Here is a 20,350-nt window from a genome sequence, read left to right on the forward strand (position 1 = left end):
TGCTCTGATCTTCTCGAGCAGAAGACCAACTCATTCTCCCACAGATGCTGAGGGTGGGTTTGAACCTCTGACCTTCTGGCTGGTGCTTAGTCATCTCGCCACAGATCCTGCTCACAAAACCCAAGTCAGTTCCAGCTGAGCCTGTGAGGATCGTGCAGCCTATGTTCAAAACTGCCTCCTCCCCCACCCTACCCCCCTAAGATGTGGACTGGGATGGGGGGTGTGGAAGCAGGGATGGAGGTGTGGGATGTGAGCCGTCTGCCCCCACCCGCAACCTCTGCACTATTCCAGATAGGCTGTGTGGGGCTGGCACCAACCTGACGGAGAACCTGGGCTATGTGTTGGTGTTTCCCTCCCAGTCCCTGGAGACCATGACATTGCCCGACCTGCCCTGCCTGGGCTTCTGAGTCCTTGAGCAGTGCCCAGGGCCCGGTACCCACTGCACCCACATCACCGCGGGTGACTTCATTGGGGCCAACAGTGTTGTCAGCGCCATCACACAGCTCGACAAGCTCCTGGCCTGCTGACGTCCAGGGTGGGCTGACACCTGGCCACCAGACCCTTCTGTGCGCATGCCCAGCTCACAGTCCCACGAATAGGACTACTGTCCTTGGGACCACATGCCTGTGAGGATAGGCAGGTGCTTGCTATGGGGGTCCACACGGGCCTGGATCAGCTTCCTCTGGCTTCCCTGGCATGCCCCCCCCCCCAGCCATGGCCGTTTACCCTGAGGACCCCACTTTCCCTCGCAGATGGTTCCATGTGTGAACGGTCAGTAACTTAGGCACATCTTTGGGGAGATGGTCCACAGGTGTGGGATTGGGTCCCCTGGGGCCCATGAGTATGATGCTTGGTCTACCCCGGCTACCTCTGTCTAGGGGGCTTTCAGGGCACCACAGAGCGTGTGGACAGCTCTGAGGGCCTGCGGACCCACGATATGTGCATGCACACCAGGCTGCCTGGAAAGGTCTGAGGGCCTTGGAATCCTGCTGAGAAAACGTCAAAATACACACACACTACAATTCCAGGGCAAGGATGCTCTCTGCCGTGATCCCTGGAAGCCCGGCAGGCTCCCCGAGGACTTGCTGCTTCTACTCTGATCTCACCAAGTGTCGATAGGACGTAACATGGCTGCCCAGAGGGGTGGTGACAAAGGTGGAAAGGACAGGTGGTGCAAGAACAGTGTTGATGTCCAGTCTCCTCACGTGCTCTCTGAGGGCCCCTTGATGTTTCTTTCATGTGGCTTCAGGACCCAGGTGGGGTTGGGGGAGTGCTGTCCCCACGCACGCTGTGACCTTGCTCCCACGAGTGGTTTCTCGTCCTCACAGCCGCCCCTTCTTGGGGTTGAGCACGTGTGCAGCAGGTATAACACACGCATACCGGACCTCACCCCATGCTCCTGCTGTGAGCTTCCAGAGTGGCTTCTCGCCCTCACAGCCGTCCCCTGTGCACGTCTCACATGGTGTGAGAACACGGATGGTGCGGGTGTAACACATGTATAAGGGCCCACTCCAGGCCCACGCTGTGGCCAGCTGTTGCTGGTGCTCATAACCGCCTCTTGGGCTTTCTACACATCTCGTCTCTCACCTGGTCACTTCAAACAGGGTCCCTTGACTGTTCCCCTTCCTTTGCCCAATTAGCTCAGTGCCGGGGGTACCCACTGCGCTGCTCCCTCCAGTGTGGACTGAATGTCAAAGCTGTTTGTTCTCCATCTTGGTTTGTCCCATTCACCCAACCACGATTCTGTCCTTCCCCACACGGCACACTTGGATGCTTGTTATGTTTCCAACTTTCTTTCCCAGCTTTTGCCTCAAGGCCTTGTGGCCACTTTCCAAGCAGGTGTTGAGCTCCTTTCTGACCTCACAGGCCCGGGCTTCAGAAACCCAAAGATCACAGGAGCCCTTTCTGTCCACGAGCAAACCCACTGCCACCAGGCCGGTTCTCACACACAGGGCCCCTGCACAGGGTGCTTGGGGCCGTCAATCTTTACGAGAGCAGACAGCCTCATCTTTCGCCTGCAGATGGCCGGTGGGTTTCAACTGCTGCCCTTCATGTTCATAGTACAATGCGTGCCCAACTATGCCACACCATCTTTAGAATCAGGGGTTTTAGTTCTTGGCCAAATATTCTTCTCACTCCGGATAATTCATTTCTATGGTCTGGGTTCTCTTGTTGTTTGGTCATGAACACTGTCTGTCACTGAAAGAGTAGAGAAGGCCAAAGGGTGGGGGCCCTTGCCAGCAGCAGAGCCCAGCTCACAATCTGGCCTGCAATCTTTACTCATCCTTCTGAAGTAGAAGAGCTTTTTTGACCAAAGAAACCCCACCCCCAAACAAAACAGTGTCATCAAGTCAATTCTGATTCAGTGACCCTGCAGAGCTGCCCCTGGGCTTCCCAGGCCATCAGTGTTTATGGGAGCAGACAGCCTCTCTTTCTCCCTCGGAGCAGCTGGTGAGTATGAACTGCTGAGCTTCCTGGTAGCAGTTCAACCCACCAGCTGCTACACAGGAGAAAGACCAGACTGTTCCGGTAAAGACTGACAGTCTGGGACACCCACAGGGGCAGCTCTGCCTTGTCTTGCAGGGTCACTGTGAGTTAGTATCCGATGGCAGTTAGTTTATCTACCTACATATCTATCTAGCCATTAGCTCCTCAGGAGAAAGACCAGACTGTCTGTTCTTGTAAGACTGACAGGCTGGGACACTCACAGGGGCAGCTCAGCCCTGTCCTGCAGGGTCACTGAGTGGGCATCCACTCAATGGCAGTGTGTTCATCTATCTAGCTGCATATCTACCTATGCATTCACTTCTTGACAGAAAGAGCAGACTGTCTGCTCCCATAAACGCTGACAGCCTCGGGAGCCCCCAGGGGCAGCTCTGCTCTGTGGACTTGAAAGGACTGCGTGGCGGTGAGGTCTTGGTTTAGCCGGATCTTGGCAGAGCTTCTGGATGTAACAGTACAAGGAACATCCGAGACACCCTATTTGGAAGGGCATGTTGTCTGGTGGGGAAGGTCCCTGGGCTGGCCTGGTGTCAGGGTTCCCAGCCCTGACTGCAGCCCTGAGAGGCGCCACATGGGGTTCTCCCATCCCTGCAGCTCCACCCCCTCCCCACAACCCCCCACAGCTTCAGTCATTGCTGTCAGTGAGCTGCTGCCCTCAAAACCACCTCATTCTCCCACGAGGTTTGTGTTGGGGACCCCATGAGGTCTTCCCATGCAAACGGCCCCAGGCTGCTCAGGTGCAGCATGGTCTGCCACGGGGATCTGCAGAACACACTAGCCTGAGAATGTACGCACGTGTGTGTGTGTAGCATGTGGTGTGGGTACCTGTGTGCTAGCATATGTACACACATGGGTAAGAGGGGTGTGTGCTGTGTTCATGTGCAGCTGCCAGCACTGAGGGAAGTGCCTGGAACAGTCCATCTGCGGGAAGTGACGACTCAGGAAAGTTGGGGTGCAGTTTAGGGGTAGAGGGGAGCATTCTGTTCAACACCCCCACCCACGACACAGATATCCTTTCCGGTAAGTCCAGGAGTCCTCCACCTTGCTTCCTCCTCAGCCCCAGGCCTCAGGAGGCCCTGGGAACAGCGTGGGGGTCCCTGCTGGGGGAGGGACACCAGGCAAGGCATCCTGGGAGGACCCACAGGAGGAGGGTGACCAGACCCTGCGTGGGGGCTGCTGGAGAAAGGCAGCCATTAATCAGCCGCCCCCTCCACCAGGACATCCAGGAGCGGCCAGGACGCTGACTGGCAGGTGCCGGCAGCACTGTGAGAATTAGACTGAGTGAAACCATTCTGTAGCGGCTTCCATTCTGTAACCAAGCTGTGGAAATTCCCTGAAGTCTCCCCTTCTCATCATTTATCAGGGATTAACAGCCGGCCCACCCTGATCCTGGAAAAATCCCGTGTTAAAGCTAACCCCAAGTTCTGCTTCTGTTCCTGCTTGCTTGCACAGCTGCAAAGCCCCAGTGTTTACCCCGCCCCATAAAAATCTGTCTGTAAGCAAACGAGACCATTCTCTGCTCAGAGACTGGTCCCTGCGCAGGTCTCCTCTTTCTTTCCTATCCCTTTCCAATCAACTGTTTGGCTTTTTACCAGAATCTGAGTTGTTCTTGTCCCGTTCATGTACAACATTTGGAGGTTCCACCGAGATTTGGTGACCAGATTGTACATTAGTGGGACAAGCGAGACCCCGGGAACAGGTGTTCTCCTCAGCCAGTGCCACAACTAGGGGAAGGCCTCGGAGAGACGTTCCTCCGCCCCAGTTGTCAGGTCCTGTCCAGAGCCCTAACAGGTTGGTGTGCACACTCTGGGCTGGGAGGTTAGGCTCGGTTGGACGCAACTTTAGGGCACTCCCAGGGGGCCAGAGAGACGTCTCTGCAGCCTCCTGTATCTTTAAACTGATGCCTTATTGAGGGCATATTGTTGTTTTCCTTATATATGTAAGTCTCCTGTTTCTTGTCTATTGTTTTCGGCTGTGTGTTGGTGGCTCACGTTCTCATTTGTCTTCCATGATTGTTTGATTTTCAACAGGTGAAGCGGAACCAGGGGGCAGACGCAGTCAACCCCACTCCACTGCCTTTTAAATAATTTATCTGACTTTTCTAAAAGATCTACATCAAGTTATGGTTTCAAAACAAAGTCTTCTCATCTCAGGACCTTTTGTGAGACAGATTGGGTTGCAGAGGTGCCTGATTAGCCCTCGGAGGGCACCTTTTCCCTATCTCTTTTATACCAGGTGTGGAAATATGTCTACAGAAAACCAGGTCATCCAGACCAAATCCCCTACACATAGATGTGTAGATTGACATGGCCTCTAATCCTAGTGGCAGTGGAAAAGGAGACTCAGATCAAAAACAAGAAACCTCAGTGACTTGACCCTGTCCTCCAGAGTGCTGAAGGGGAGCTTGAAACCCTTCCTCCAACCTGAGCCCCCGCCCCTTGAGGCAGCCGGGCCCCCAGCTCTGCAACCTCCATACCCGTCTGCCGGAGCGAGCCCAGCACCTGGCACTATGGAAGCTGCTGCCCCAGTCAGTCCTCCCCACACCTCAGGTTATACGCCGAGACAGCGGGCGAACAGGGCAAGCCTGCTGAAGTACCGGTCGGTATTTTTCCCTTGAGACAAACTGTTCCTCCACCAGGGGTGGACCAAGCAGTCCCTTTCATGGTTTATGTCCCCTTTTCTACCAGGGACCTGTATAATTAGAAACAACAGAACCCATCCTTCTCTGATAAACCCCAGGGATTAATTTCCTTATTGGAAACCGTTTTCCATATCCACCAACCCACTTGGGATGTTGTCAGCAACTTTTACAGGTTCTCTTAATGGCATAAGAATGGGAAAGAATCCAGAGGGAAACCCATAAGATTCTACTCACAGCAGACGAACAGCCAGTGGCTGCCCTGCTTTTGAAAAAATCCTTGTTTCCAAACTGGAGCCTGCCGTGGGACCCCAACGATGCACAGGGCAAGGAAACCCTAACAAGGTTATCACCAGTTTCTGTTGCAGGGCCTCTGGGGGGCTGCTAAAAAACAAAGCCCATCAATCTGTCTAAGGTAAGTGAGACAGTGCAGAAAGCTAAAGGTGAGTCACCAGCCGCTTTCTTTTCTTGAACACCTCATGGAGGCTTACAGGCTGTACACCCCAATTTATCCAGAGGTCCCTGAGAACTGCTGGGCCATTAATATAGCTTTTGTAGCTCAGTCAGCCCCAGGCATCCGAAATAAAGCTTCAAAAGCTTGACGGGTTTGAGGGGGTAAATCTTAGTGAATTGACAGAGATAACCCAAAAAGTTTAGAACAACAGGAGGATCCACCAGTAACTGCTACACAGATGGCTAAAATCATGGTGGCTGCCTTTCAAGAAAAAGAAACTAAAAACCATGATCCTGTAAGGAGCAGAGCAGAAACAGGCCAGATCACCATAAAGTCCGGCTCCAAAAAGTTCAATGCGCTTATTGCAAGCACCTGTGACATTGGAGAAAGGACTGCCCGGAAAAACTACAGAAAGATATTGGGAAAGTTCCAGTCTTACTTACCCGGGGTGATGCCTAGGGCTGTCGGTGCTCCAGAAGCCCAGGCCCCCAGGAGCCCGGGCTGACCTTAAATGCAGAGGGCCACCTGGTAAACTTCTTAGTGGACACCAGTGCTAAACTTTCACGAGACAATTAACCTGGACTCGATTGAAGCATGGGTTCAGAACCTCTCCCACCCTCTGTGGGGAGGCAATGAACCAGGACCTCCAGGAATTCAAAGGTAAACATCCCCAAGTAACTGCTGCAATATGTAGATGACCTTCTGCTAGCCGCAGCTGAGAAGAATACTTGCCAGGAGGTCACTGAAAACCTACTGCAGCACCAGGCCTCCCTGGGGTACCGTGTATCAGCAAAAAAAAAAAAAAGGCACAGCTGTGTGTGACAACAGCCACGTACTTGGGTTACCGGCTCCAGGCGGGGCAAAGAAAATTGTCTGCCAGCAGAGTTAATCCAGTCCTGCAAACACCCTTCCCGGAAACTAAGCAAAAGGTGCGTGAGTTCCTGGGTGCTGTGAATACTTGATTTTGCAGAAATCGCCAAGCCTCTGTATGAAAACACCAAAGGAGGAGGACAGGAAGTAACAAAACTCCAGAGTGGGAGGCCATTTTTAAGCGGCTAAAAGAGGCCCTCTCTCTTGTCAGCCCCAGCCTTGGCTCTTCCAGGCCTGCAAAAAACCGTTTGTAGCAGAAGGGGGTAGCAACGCCTGGCGCCATGGAGAAGACTGGTGGCCCACATTTCTACAGAGCTGGACCCAGTTGCCACCGATGGTCGGGATGCATACGTGCCATAGCGGCCACTGCAGTGCTGGTAAAGGAGGCCTCGCAGCTCACGCTGGACCAGGACATTAGTCACAGGAGGGCATTCGGTCGAAAGTCTGCTGAAAAGTCCTCCTGACCGCTGGATGACCAATGCCCACGTTCTCCAATCCCAGGAACTGCTGCTCAATCCACCTAGTGTCCAGTTCTCTAAAACAGCTATCCTCAACCCCGCAACCCTGCTGCCAGACGAGGAAGGGGAAGAGCCAATCCACAACTGTGTGGAAATTTTGGAAACCATCTCCAACATCCGACCAGACTTAACTGGTGTAGCCCTGACGTCTGCAGACCTGGAGCTTTTTCTCAGATGGCAGCAGCTTTGTAAAGGATGGTGTCCAGCAAGCGGGAGCTGTGGTAACCACGGAAACTGAGGTATTGTGGTCCACCTCCCTGCCCCGGGGGACATCAGCCCTAAAGGCAGAACTTACTGTCCTGACTTAGGCGGAGGGCAAAAAGTGCCTCACCTGTGCCCAGGTAAACAACCCCCACAGGACATATCAGCCACCCAGCCACGGGCACGAGGACATTCCCCGGGCCAATACAGGGAAGTAAACTTCACTGAGGTAAAAACAGGACTGTAACAGGACTGTATAGTATTTGCTGGTCTTTGTAGACACGATTTCTGGTTAAACAGAAGCTTTCCCAACCAAAGCAGAAACAGCCACCATGGTATTCAAACTGCTATTAACTAAGATCCTCCCTAGATTTGTCATTCCTTTGTGCATTGGCTCTGATAATGGCCCTGCCTTCATAACACAGCTTCCTAAAATTATAAGTATAGTTTTATGTATTAATTTAAAACTTCATTGTGCCTATCGGCCGCAAAGTTCACATCAGGTTAAAAAAATGAATAAAACCTTAAAGAAATTACTAACTAAATTATGCATATAAACAGGCAAAAACTGGGTAAAGCTTTTTCCTTTTGCTTTAATGTGTGTCTGTTACACCCCATACCTTTAAAACCTTGCACCTTATGAAATTATGGATGGTAGACCCCCTCTCTTACCTAAGGTTGGGATGGAGCAGTTGGCTCACCTCACTAATATTAAACTTTTTAAAGTCTATACAGGCTGTGCAGGAAGTCTGCAGCACTAACACCTTGTTGCACTGCCTCCACCATCCAGACACCGCAGAAAATCCCAGGTCGGAGCAGTCGCATGGATCAGGACCCTTCCATGACCTAACCCCAGGCGACTGGGCCTGGGGCAAGTGGCACAAGACCCAAACACTCGAGCCAAGGTGGACCAAGTAATTCTTACCACTCCCACTGCAGTAAAAGTTGCAGGCAAGTTGTCATGGATCCACTTCACCCAAATAAAAAAACCATGGTGGGGCACATCACCAAGCAATGGACCATACAGAAAATGGACAACCCGCTCAAGGTAAAGCTGCAAAAGCTGCCTCAATTACACCAATCCTACTGTGTGACACCGGGTCGGCACCAATCTCCATCAACCACAACAGTACATTTGGACCCTGACAGACTTTACAACCAGCACTGTCATGAACACCAGTGCACCCACTGTGCTAGCGCCAACCTTCAAATTAGATGTATGTCACTTATGACCTATGGGAACGGGGGGAAATCCTACCAGCCATAAAAATGAACTCGGGTGTGAAAAGTTGGACCGCGAAAAGCGGTTCCAAAGTGTAATTGCTAGGTAGTCTAGCATAGGTGCTGGGACATCCATTAACACATGTACAGAGGGCCAAGCTACGGAAACAAAGGAGTGGCACACTGCACATGCTCAGAGGTTCAGGTTTCCTGCCAGGTACACATGGGTGGGCGCTGCACCTGGATTGGCCCACCTTTCAATTCAGCCAATGGGGCCGACCAGGAGTCGTCTACCACACCTCTTGTGGAATGACTGAAAAGGCAGGAGCCCGGAGTCCACCGCGTGACCCTGGAAGCAGCTTCCAGGCAGGCTGCACATTCGGGAGGAGCCCTGTGAGTGCCTGTGTAAACCTGAAACTTCTAACGCTCATAAAACTCACTTGGCTAACAAACCAGGCTTCAGCATGAATTCTTTCTTGTGCGGAGCCAAGATCCGAGGTCTATCTATCCCCAGAGAGATCTAACATACGTGGTGCTGTGACTCAGATATATAAGGTAAGCTGGCTCCAGGAGCGGGCCCTCCCATCCTGCTCTCAGAGGTTTCGGGCACCTTCTGGACTCTTCACCTCACTACCCTCAGGAGATGGGAGACAGCACATAGCCAGAAAGAAAGCCAGGCTGAACTCCACCAGCAACACCTTGGAGGCGGATGACTCCCCGAACTGACTCAAGGGAACAATCGTTATGTATTACCACAGCCCCATCCTTTTGTGTCCGTCTTTTTGCCTACTCTTGCTGGTGTTCAGGTATTTACGTCTGCCTCTCTGTGCCTGCCTTCCCGGGAACTTGCCTGCCTTTCCCAGGCTGGATTTCTGGGAGGGACCTGGGATGCTGTTGCCTGCAGGGTGGGAGGATTGCAATTCCCAAAGCCTTTTCCAGTCTCAGTGGTATATTTTTGGCTCTGGCCAGCTGGATGTGCCCGCGTAAACCCTGTTGTTTCTGCAGGATTCTGGCTCTGGTGGCTGGCCCCATGCAGGCTTTCAGCAAGGCCGCAAGCTGTGGCCACCATTTTTCCGACCATGTGAGTCTTCGTTCCCTGGCAGCTTGGTGCCACCGGTGGTCCACCAACTTGACTTCAGGACAAAGGAGCGCGTGATCCTGCCAAGATGGCGCCCTCTGCTCCAAACACATGGAAGGGCAGTGCTTAGGTAGCTGGCTGCTTAGAGCCTGGGAGTTTACCCTTGCTCTAGTTCCGGGACCCAAATGTTTCCTTTTCCCCCCCGTCCATTTCATTTACCTTTCTCCTGGTTTTTCAAACAAGCTGCTTTAGTGTTCTACCAGTGTGGGTTTGTTCCTTGCTACCGGCTGGTTTTCCATTGCCCAGGCCTAGGCCAAAGGCATCTGGAAGCCGAGCCCGAGGAACCATTAACTTTCACCTTTCAGTGATGCTGCCTCTTGAGACAGCTCTTAATACAGCTCCTCTCCATGATGTTCCAGCCAGAAATTCCAATTTCCCTAAAGGTTCCCCGAGCTGCCAGATAGACATCACTTCCCTTCAGAGATTTGAGAGTCTGCTCCTGTCAGCAGGCGTCTTTGAAAGCCATGGGGCCACACCAAGCAATGGCCCTCCTAGCTTGTGGTCTAGAAAACGGTTGGACCACAATGTTGGCTGCAGCGACTGGTCTTTGACCCCTTCCCTGGGCGGGGGCACCTGCCTGAGGCCTCAGATTCACAGCATTCCAGACGTGTGCTCTGAAGCTGCGGTTATTGACCTTGAGGCATCAAGCTCTCAATAGCCACCTTGTTTTGTGTTTTCTAGATGGGACTCACCAGCTCAATACCCAGGACTTGCCCCCTTAGCTATACCCTGTCCAATTGGGATAGATTTGATCCGGAGAGGCTGGACAAACAGAAGCTGATTACATTTTGCAACTATTTGGCCACAGTATCTTTTAGAGAAAGGAGAATCATGGCCAGCCAATGGTACACTTTCCCTTCCAACTCTGAACCAGCTAGAGCATTTTTGTGGAACGATGGGGAGATGGGTGGAGATCCCATATATTAAAGCATTTTTCTTTTTGAGGAGCAGCAAAGATCTTCGTTCCCAGTGTACCCTGGACCCCCTAAGGGACCCTGGACTTAGGGGCAACTATTACCCCAACCCTGAAACAGCCCTGAGTAGTCTACCTGTAGTAGAGGCAGCAGGGGAATGTAGTCCCCAGGCAATTTACAAGCCTTTCACTCTAATTGAACTCAAGCAAATTAACAATGACTTGGGCAGTTATTCTAACAAACCCGAACAGTACATAGAACACTTCCAGCACTTCACCCTAGCCTATGGTTTAACCAGGAAGGATGTAATGGTCATACTGGGACAGACCATGTCAGATTTTGAGAAAGAACGAGTGCTCAAAGGTGCTAGGAAGTTTGCAGAGGAGTTACATGTGATGAATGAAAAGTATCGTGTAGGGGAGACTGCTGTACCTTTAACAGACCCTGCGTGGAATCACAGTGAGCCTCAGGACAAGTGGGCATGGAAACATTTCCTGGTGTGCATCACAAGTGGACTGAAGTCAGGTAGGCAAAAGGCCATTAATTATGCCAAGGTGACAGCGATTCACCAGGGACCTGCAGAGTCTCCTGTAAGATTTTTAGAGTGGCTAAAGGAGGCCCTGAAGAACCATACTGCTATAGATACAGAATCATCTGAGGGACAAGTCTTACTCAGGGACAAGTTTCTCACACAGACTGCATCAGACATTCGCAAGGAACTCCAAAAACTAGTGCAGAAACATGAAGGAGCTACCCTAGAGGAGATGGTTGCTTCTGCTAATACGGCCTTTTACAATGGGGAGCAAGAAGGGAAGGCTCGAGCCCAGGAGAAGGAGAGAAGGAAGAACATTAGGCATGCCCAGTTATTCACTGCACTTAACAACCGATACCCCTTGAATGTCTCCCAGGTTTCTCAGACCTTTGAACCAGGTATCAGGTCCTACACTTGACAGCAACTGGGTCATTAGCAAGGAACTGCTGTAATCGGAACAAGCCTTCTCGGACTCCATGTTTCCATTGCAAGGAGACGGGCCACTGGGCTGGCCTTGGTCCTAAGGCCAAAAACCTGGAGAAGAGACTCCCACAAGTCAGCCTGTAGCTGATAACGGAGGATGAGGAGTATTGAAGGCGCCGAGTCCGAATGGCCCAGCAGCAAGAGATAGCTGTTACTGCTCTGGAGCCTAGGGTGAGCATCGATGTGGCAGGAAGGTCGGTGAATTTCCTTTTAGAAACTGGGGCCACCTTTTCTCTCCTGATTTCCTACCCCTGGACTCCTGGTACCCTGCACCTGCTCCATCCTGGGACTGTCGGGAAAACCTGTAGTTAAACATTTTACTGAACCTCTCAGGTGCCTATGGGATAACTTCTATTCTTCTCATAGCTTCCTAGGAATCCCTGAATGTCCAGCTCCTCTCCTAGGCCGAGATAGACTGTCCAAGCTACACACCTGCATAGTCATCAGGCCTCATCCTCGTCCCTCTGCAGCTTTCCATATGTCCCTCACAGTGGAGGAGCCACAGATTCTCCCACAGGAACCATGGGAATAAGCCATAACTCCTGAAGTTTGGGACACAAGGGTCCGCAGCAAAGCTAAGTATGCTACCCCTGTCAAGATTTTCCTAAAAGATCCTACCCAGTCTTCCCATCAGTGACAGTATCCTTTGAAACCTGAAGCCATCAAAGGGTTCCAACCCCTTACTAGTAAGTTTCTCCAACATGGACTTTTGGTCCCTGTTAGCTCCCTTAGTAATTGGCCACAGTATCTCAGTATACTCCCCCAGGATTACCAGTTATCTCAGTGTACTCCCCCAGGATTACCAGTTAAAAAGAAAGACGGGTCTTATCGGCTGGTCCAAGAACTCGGGGTAATAAATGAAGCAGTGATCCCACTGCACCCAGTAGTGCCAAACCTCCTAGGGGAAATCCCTAGCTCCACACAGTGGTATAGTGTCCTGGACTTAAAGGACGTCTTTTTCTGCATTCTGTTGGACAAACAGCGCCAGTCTCTTTTTAGCTTTGAATGGAAGTTAGAACAAGGGCAGTCACAGCAACTCAGTTGGGCTGTCTTCCCAATGGGTTTCAGAGACAGTGCCCATTTGTTCAGACAAGCCCTGAGCCAGGACCTAGCTGGCCTTACTCTGGAGGGGGGCACGGTCCTATAGTATGTAGGCGACCCCCTCATCTGCTCGGCCACTCGGGAACAGTCCATTGCCCATTCAGGACACGTTCTAAACTTTTTGGCAGCAAGAGGTTACAAAGTCTCCAGGGACAAGGCCAAGCTAGTGCAACAGGAGGTAACCTACCTGGGACTAGTTTTATCAAAAGGAAAGAAAGGGCTCTCCTCAGAATGAGTAAGGGCAATTGTAGAGCTGCCTGAGCCGGAAACGCGGAAGCAACTGCGGGCATTTCTAGGCCTCACAGGGTTTTGAAGAATCTGGATTCCTAACTACGGACTCCTGGAAAAACCCCTCTATGAGAGCCTGAAAGGAAGGAGTGATCTAGAGCCCCTACTGTGGGGCACAGAGCAGAGGGAAGCAGTAAACCAGCTTAAGACCCTTCTGCTTGAAGCTCCAGTGCTGGGTCTCCCAGACCCTGCAAAGAAGTATGCTCACGAGAGAAAGGGGGTAGCTCTGGGGGTGCTGGTCCAAAAGCTAGGACCTCAGCCTCAGCCAGTGGCCTACCTATCAAAGAGGTTAGATCCTACCTCAGCAGGCTGGCCACCTTGTCTACGAGCAACAGATGCCGTGGCCCCTTTGGTCCAAGAGGCAATAAAGATCACCATAGGAGGAGCGTTAGCGGTCCTAAGCATAGGATCTCCCAAGTGCTACAAGCTAACGGCTATAACTGCCTTTCTGATAGCCGCCTATTGAAGTACCAGGTTCTTCTTATAGAAAACCCTGATGTCACTATCCAGACTTGTAGCGCACTCAATCCAGCACACTGCTCCCTGATCCAGGGGAAGACACTCCACCCCTTCATTCCTGCTCTGAGCTGCTGTCTACTAATAACCTGCCACGACCAGACCTCAAAGACCAACCGCTGGCGCTTGCAGACCGTGTGTGGTTATCAGATGGGAGTAGATTTGTGATTGAGGGAGTGTGCAAGGCAGCCTATGCCATTGTCTCCCTCGACCAAGTCACTGAAGCTAATCCCCTGCCCCCGGGAACTTCAGCCCAGCGGGCTGAACTCAGAGCCTTAACCCAGGGCCTTAACCCAGAGGGAGAGAAACTAACTTTCTTGACTGGCTCCAAATATGGGTTTCTGGTCCTCCACGCCCACTCTTCTATCTGGCAGGAAAGAGGGTATCTCACCACTCAGGGAAGCCCTATGAAGTATGGGAGCCAGATCAAGGCACTCTTGGAAGCTGTCCAAAAACCAGTAGAAGTGGCAGTAGTGCACTACCGAGGGCACCAGAAGGGGGACTCGGAAGTCGCCATGGGCAACCGAGCCACTGATAAGGCGGCCAGACAGGCAGCCTTGGACACCTGCCCCTCAGCCTCCAAAAATGCACTAATTCCCCAAAACCAGCTCCCTCTTCCAGATTACTGGCCGGAAGTGGCACAAGCGAAGATGCAGGAATTCTGCCTTCGACCTGGTGGATGCTGGGAGAAAGACAACAGGCTCCTCTTGCCACAAAGGTTCCAGTGGAAAGTCATGAAAGCCTTTCATGACGCCACTCACCTTAGCCATAAACCCTCCTTGACCCTGCTCACTCAGCAGTTCTGTGGGGCCAACATAACCTCAACCATCAGGTCAGTAACTTCCCACGGTCTCACCTGTCAGACCAACAGCCCCCAAGGGGCGCTCAGAAGCCACCTTGCTCAACTTGTCCAGCGCAAGGGATCCTATCCTGGGGAAGACTGGCAGATAGATTTTACCCAGGTTCCTGCTGTCCAGGGATTTAAGTATCTTCTGGTGTTTATAGACACCTTCACTGGGTGGATTGAAGCGTATCCCTCCTGGAATGAGAAGTCTCACGAAGTGGCTAAAAAAAACTACTTCAGGAAATAATTCCTCGGTCTGGGCTTCCCAAATCGCTGCAGAATGATGACAGGCCTGCTTTCATCTCCCAAGTCACTCAGGCAGTCTCCCAACACTTGAGAATAACCTATCGTCTCCACTGTGCCAGGAGGCCTCAGTCTCCGGGGCAGGTAGAGAGGATTAACCAACACCCGAAGTTACCCCTCAGAAAGCTGACACAAGAAACTCAGATGAGCTGGAAAGATGCACTACCCATAGCTCTGCCTCGTCTTAGGATTGCCCCACGGCAACCTACGTGTTTGAACCCCTATGAAACTTTATACAGGCGGCTTTTCCTCATAACAGAGCCAGCTATAGACTCTGAGGTAGCCTTAATACACCAATGTGCCACCCAAGTAGCCCAGTGTAAGGAGAAATTCCATCAGTTTGGGCTCACTCAGACCCACAGGGAGAAGTTACCACCCTTGTGCCAGCCAGGATATCTAGGATGGGTCCCCTAATTCCCAGCCAGTCTGGAAGGGACCTTTGCCAGTTATTCTCTTTATGCCCACTGCTGTGAAAGTTCCAGGGCAGAGTGCTTGGATCCACTATACACGGGTGAAACCCTCACCATCTGACCCGAGGCAGAGGCTACAGACGAATACTCCTGTGAGCCACTGGACGGTCTTAGGATGGTATTTCATCACCACCCCAGGACAGATGAGGGCTACACAGATTCTACCTCAGACCCAAACACCCATGTCTGCTAGTCCTAAGATTTCTATTGATTTCCTGCGACACTAACCTAACTTCTAGGGCACTACCACCTCACAATCTTACCCTTGTCTCACTTAAACTGTTCACCAGTTTGTCCATTTGTTTGTTTTTCCAGAAATTCTCAGGTTATCAAGGCCTCTGAACCAAGTGTGCCAGCTCCAGAATCACCATGTCCTGGACCACCTCGACCTTATACATCCTGGACCCTGAATGGACAACCCTTTCTAACCGAGGAGGAAGGGTAGAGACCCAAAAGCCCACTTCGCCCCTTTTGTCAGCAGGAAGTAGCTAGAGATGTGGTTGCCCAGTACCCCCAAAGATTTGGGTTCATTATCTCTTCAAGGGGGAAAGTTAGGTAGTCTAGCATAGGCGCTGGGACATCCATGAACGCATGCCCAGAGGGCCAAGCTACGGAAACTCGGGAGTGGCACACTGCACATGCTCAGAGGTTCAGGTTTCCCGCCAGGTACGCTTGGGTGGGCGCTGCCCCTGGATTGACCCACCTAATTCAATTCAGCCAATGGGGTCGACCAGGGGTCGCCCAGCATGCCTCCTGTGGAATGACTGAAAAGGCAGGAGCTCGGAGTCACCCGCATGACTACGAGCAGCTTCCAGGCAGGCTGCACATTCGGGAGGAGCCCTGTGGGTGCCTGTGTAAACCTGAAACTTCTTCTAACGCTCATAAAACTCACTTGGATCCCAAACCAGGCTTCGGCGTGAATTCTTTCTCATGCGGAGCCCAGGACCGAGGTATATCTATTCATCCCCAGAGAGATCTAACATAAACATATACGCTTCTCCAGCAGATGGTGAAGCTGGGTGGCAACCTAAGTGGGGATGCAAAATTATGGTTGCGGGAAGCTGGGAACCCATCCACAGGGACGCTTATTCTCATTTTTTTGGCAAAAAAAAAAAAACCCGCTTGTGCTCAGTAGGAGCATGTAACCACCGGAGAAAAACCTGGGGAATCAAATTGTATGTCAGTGAACCGGTCACTGGTGTCACAGTCACACTGTTCAGAAGTGACTTGCTCCTAGAAAAACCACCCAAGCCATTGGGCCTAACAAAGTATTAAAAAGCCCCTCCTGTTAAACCAAAATTCACAACCCAGTCTCATACTCCTAAAACCCTTACCACCACGGTGTCTCCCGCATTCAACCCCAAACCTAAACAAACCAAAATAAACTCCCCCGTGTTGGCAAAAGTAAAAACCAAGAAAACATTTTTTTGCTTTTATAAATGCTACTAACCCAAATTTCACCGGTAAGTGTTGACTATGTCTTAACCCGGCACCACTCTATTTTGTAGGAATTAAGTCCAACGATACCTCCTCAGTAGCCAACATCACAATGTCCGATTATAATAACATTAGTGTGTGCAGGTGGAAGGAAGCCGGGGAAAGATCTACCCTAACCCTGGAAGACTTACACGGGAAAGGACACTGTTATCAAACCAGCTGGAAACCCCAACGGTACAGTCAGTATTGTGCCAGTGTTTCTGTTATACCCAGTTCCAAGGAACCCTTTCTTTTAGTAGCCCCACCAGGAATGTGGTTTGCTTGTTCTACTGGAGTCACTCCCTGCTTGTTCTCCAAAACCTTACTCGCCTCTAACCATTCTGGACTTTGTAGATTAGTTCATATTTTAGCCCAAGTGTTTCTGTATTCAGGGGAAGCCGGTGGCAGCATTTTGATACTTATTCCAGAGTCAAGAGCCCCTATATTAGTTCCTTTACTTGTGGGACTAGGCATTGCCGGGTCAGCATCAGTAGGGATGGCGGCCTTAATTCCAAAAAAAATGAAAATGATAAAATTTTAAGTCAGCAAATTGATAATGATTTACAGGATTTTAAAAAGTCTGTCAGTGATCTAAAAAAAATATCCCTCAATTCCCTAGCTGAAGTAGTACTGCAGAACAGACGTGGACTAGACCTCCTGTTTCTCAAACAAGGAGGCCTTTGTATGGCTCTGGTGGAAAATTGCTGTTTCTATGCCAACCACTCAGGAATAATCAAAAATAGCTAAGCCTTAGTGATAGAAAGATTGAGTGAGAGAGAAGAAGGCAGAAGGAACCAGGAAGGTTGGTTCCAACAAAATGACTGGTCTCCTTGACTCAGCACCTTCATCTCTAGCCTAGCAAGCCCACTGCTTCTGCTTTCAATTAGTTTAACCTGCGGGCCGCTAATGAATAAGCTGGTGCAGTTTGTACAGGACCGAGGCCAATCTGTTAAGCTATTGGTGCTAAGTCGTATGAGTGACTGCACCTGGAAGATTCACAGGTGTAACAACAGGGAGGAATGTGATAGTTAGCCTAAGTGAAACCACTCTGTGGCAGCTTCCATTTTGTAAGCAAACTGTGGAAATTCCCTGAAGCCTCCCCTGCCCGTCATTTATCAGGGATTAACCACCGGCCCACCCTGATCCTGGAAAAATTCCAAGAACGTTCAAGCTAACCGCAAGTTCTGCTTCTGTTCCTGCCTGCTTGTACAGCTGCAAAGCCGAGTTTACACCACCGCATAAAAATCTAGTCTGTAAGCAAACGGGACCCTTCTCTGCTGGGAGAACTGGTCCCTGCACAGGGCTCCTCTTTCTTTGCGATCCCTTACCAATAAACTGTTTTTGCTTTACCAGAATCTGAGTTGTTCTTGTCCGGTTCATGCACAACAGCACCAGGGCCCGCTCGCTCCACCGTGCTAGGTGCTGGGCCCAGCGGCAGGCGTTTCTGCACCCACAGGGCTCCTCCCACTCAGGGAGAAGCTTCTGGGTGGGGCTTACACTTACCCGCTCACCCCCCCACCACCACATTCCGGCACCCTGCTCACACATGTGCATTCACTCCACACCCCATGCACCTGGCCCCAGCCTCTCCCATGCCCGCTGCTCACGCCCCTCCCGCAGGTGGGCCCAGGGCACCCCCAAGTCGGCCCCGCCCCCCACCTTTATTTGGTACACTCTCAGTACCCACGCGCGTTATAGCCACACGGGAGGGCTGGCAGGGATCCCGGGAAGGTAGGCCTGACATCCTGCAGTGGTGAAAGTGGCAGATGGGCCGTGGTACTGCAGCAAGGCGAGGGTCTGCCTCGTAACCCCGGGTTTTCCCCATGGTACAGACTGCAGCCACCCCTGCTTCGAGGCTTACCTCCTCTGCTCATCTAGGGGGCGGCCCGCCTGCGCCCCCCAGAGGGTGGCTCGTTCAGGAGTGAGTGGAGGGGCGACCCAGTGAAGCACAGCTCAGAGATGCTAACCCGACCACCTCTCCCAAGCTCTGAGGTCATGGTCATGGGGCACGTGCGTGGGAGGGGGTGGGGCTTCCAGGTGTTGGGATGGGGGAGAGGTAGATACAGCACCCCACAAGATGAAGCCCTCTCCCATCTCACGCTCAGGAGAGGGATGGATGGATGGACAGAGAGAGAAGTCATCACTGCCACCCAGTGGACGCAGACTCACAGCTACCCTGCCTGGCAGGGCGGACCTGCCCCAGTGAGTCTCCAAGTTTGTCACTCTTCAGGGGAGCAGTCTGCTTTCTCCCCGGGGCGGCTGGTGTGTTCAAACTGCCGACTTCGCAGTGAGTGGGTGGCCAACGGGTCACCAACTGGGCTACCACACCGGACCCTTCCTGGGTGCTTGGCTTCTCTGGAGCCCAGGTGGGCCCCCTGGTGCTCAGGCCCTGTTTCCTAGGTGACCTTCCTAGTGCCCAGCCTCTCTGTCCCAGATAACCCAGCCTCTCTGTCCCAGTTGGACAGTGGGTACCTGGCTTCTCTGGATCCCAGGTGGGCGCCCTGTTGCCCGGCCTCTCTACTCCAGGTGGGCCCATTGGCGCCCGACCTCTCTGTCCCAGTTGGGCCCCCTGGTGCACAATCTCTCTGCACCAAGTAAACCCTGTAGTGCCCAGCCTCTCATTTCCAGGTGGACACTGGGTGCCTGGCTTCTCTGGATCCCAAGTGGGCACCCTGGTACCAGGCCTCTCTGCCCCAAGTCGGCCCCCAGGTGTCCCAGTGGTATGACCCAGGTTGGCCCTGTTGTGCCGGGTCTCTCTGCCCCAGGTGGGTACCCTGGTGCCCAGCCTCTATTCCAGGTGGATAATGGGTGCCTGGCTTCTCTGGATCCCAGCTGGGCCCCCTGGTACCCAGCCTCTCTTCCCTAGGAAGGCTCCCAGGTGCCTGGCCTCTCAGCCTCTGTCCTAGGTGAACCACCTGGTGTCAGGCCGCTCTGTCCTAGGTGAACCCCTGGTGCCCAGCCTCTCTGTCCAAGGTGGGCCCCACATGCCCGGCCTCTGTCCCAGATGGGCCCCCTTGTACCCGGCCTCTCTGTATCAAGTGGGTTCCTGGGTGGCAGGCCTCTCTTCCCCACGTGGGCCTCCTGGTGCCCGACCTCTCTGTCCCTGGTGGGTTCCCTGGTGCACAGCCTCTCTGTCCCAGGTTGACACTGGGTGCCCGGCTTCTCTGAATCCCAGGTGAGCTCCCTGGTGCCCAGCCTCTGTGTCCCACAGGTGCCTCCTGGTGCCCAGCCTCTGCCCAATCTGGTCCTGTTGCCCGGCCTCTATGCCCAGGTAGGCGCTCTGGTGCTTAGCCTGTCTGTCCCAGGTGGGCCCCTTGGTTCCCAACCTCTGTTCTATGTGAATTCCCTGATGCCTGGCCTCTCTGTCTCAGGGGGGTTTCCTGGTGACCTGCCTCTCTGTCCCAGGTGCACACTGGGTGCAAGGCTTCTCTGGAACACAGGTGGCCCCCTGGTGCTCCTCCTCTCTGCCCTAGGTGAGCACCCTGGTGCCCGGCCTCTCTGTCCAAGGTGGGTTCCCTGGTGCCCAGCCTCTCTGTTACAGGTAGACACTGAGTGCCTGGCTTCTCTGGATCCCATGTGGGACCCCTGGTGCCCAGCCTCTCTGTCCCACGTGGGCTCCTTTTTCCAGGCCTCTCTGCCCAAGGTGAACCCCATAGTGCCCAGGTTTGCTGTCCCAGGTGGATACTGGGTGCCTGCCTTCTCTGGATCCCAGGTGGGCCCCCTGGTGGGCCTTTCTGTCCTAGGTGAATCCCCTAGTGCCTAGCCTCTCTGTTCCTCGTGGTAACAGGGTGCCTGGCGTCTCAGGATCCCAAGTGGGCCCCTGGTTCCCAGCCTCTATACTCCAGGTTGACTCCCTGGTGCCCAGGTTCTGTCCCTCATTG

The sequence above is a fragment of the Tenrec ecaudatus genome, chromosome 9, assembly GCF_050624435.1.
Source record: "Tenrec ecaudatus isolate mTenEca1 chromosome 9, mTenEca1.hap1, whole genome shotgun sequence".
Taxonomy (NCBI): Eukaryota; Metazoa; Chordata; class Mammalia; order Afrosoricida; family Tenrecidae; genus Tenrec; species Tenrec ecaudatus.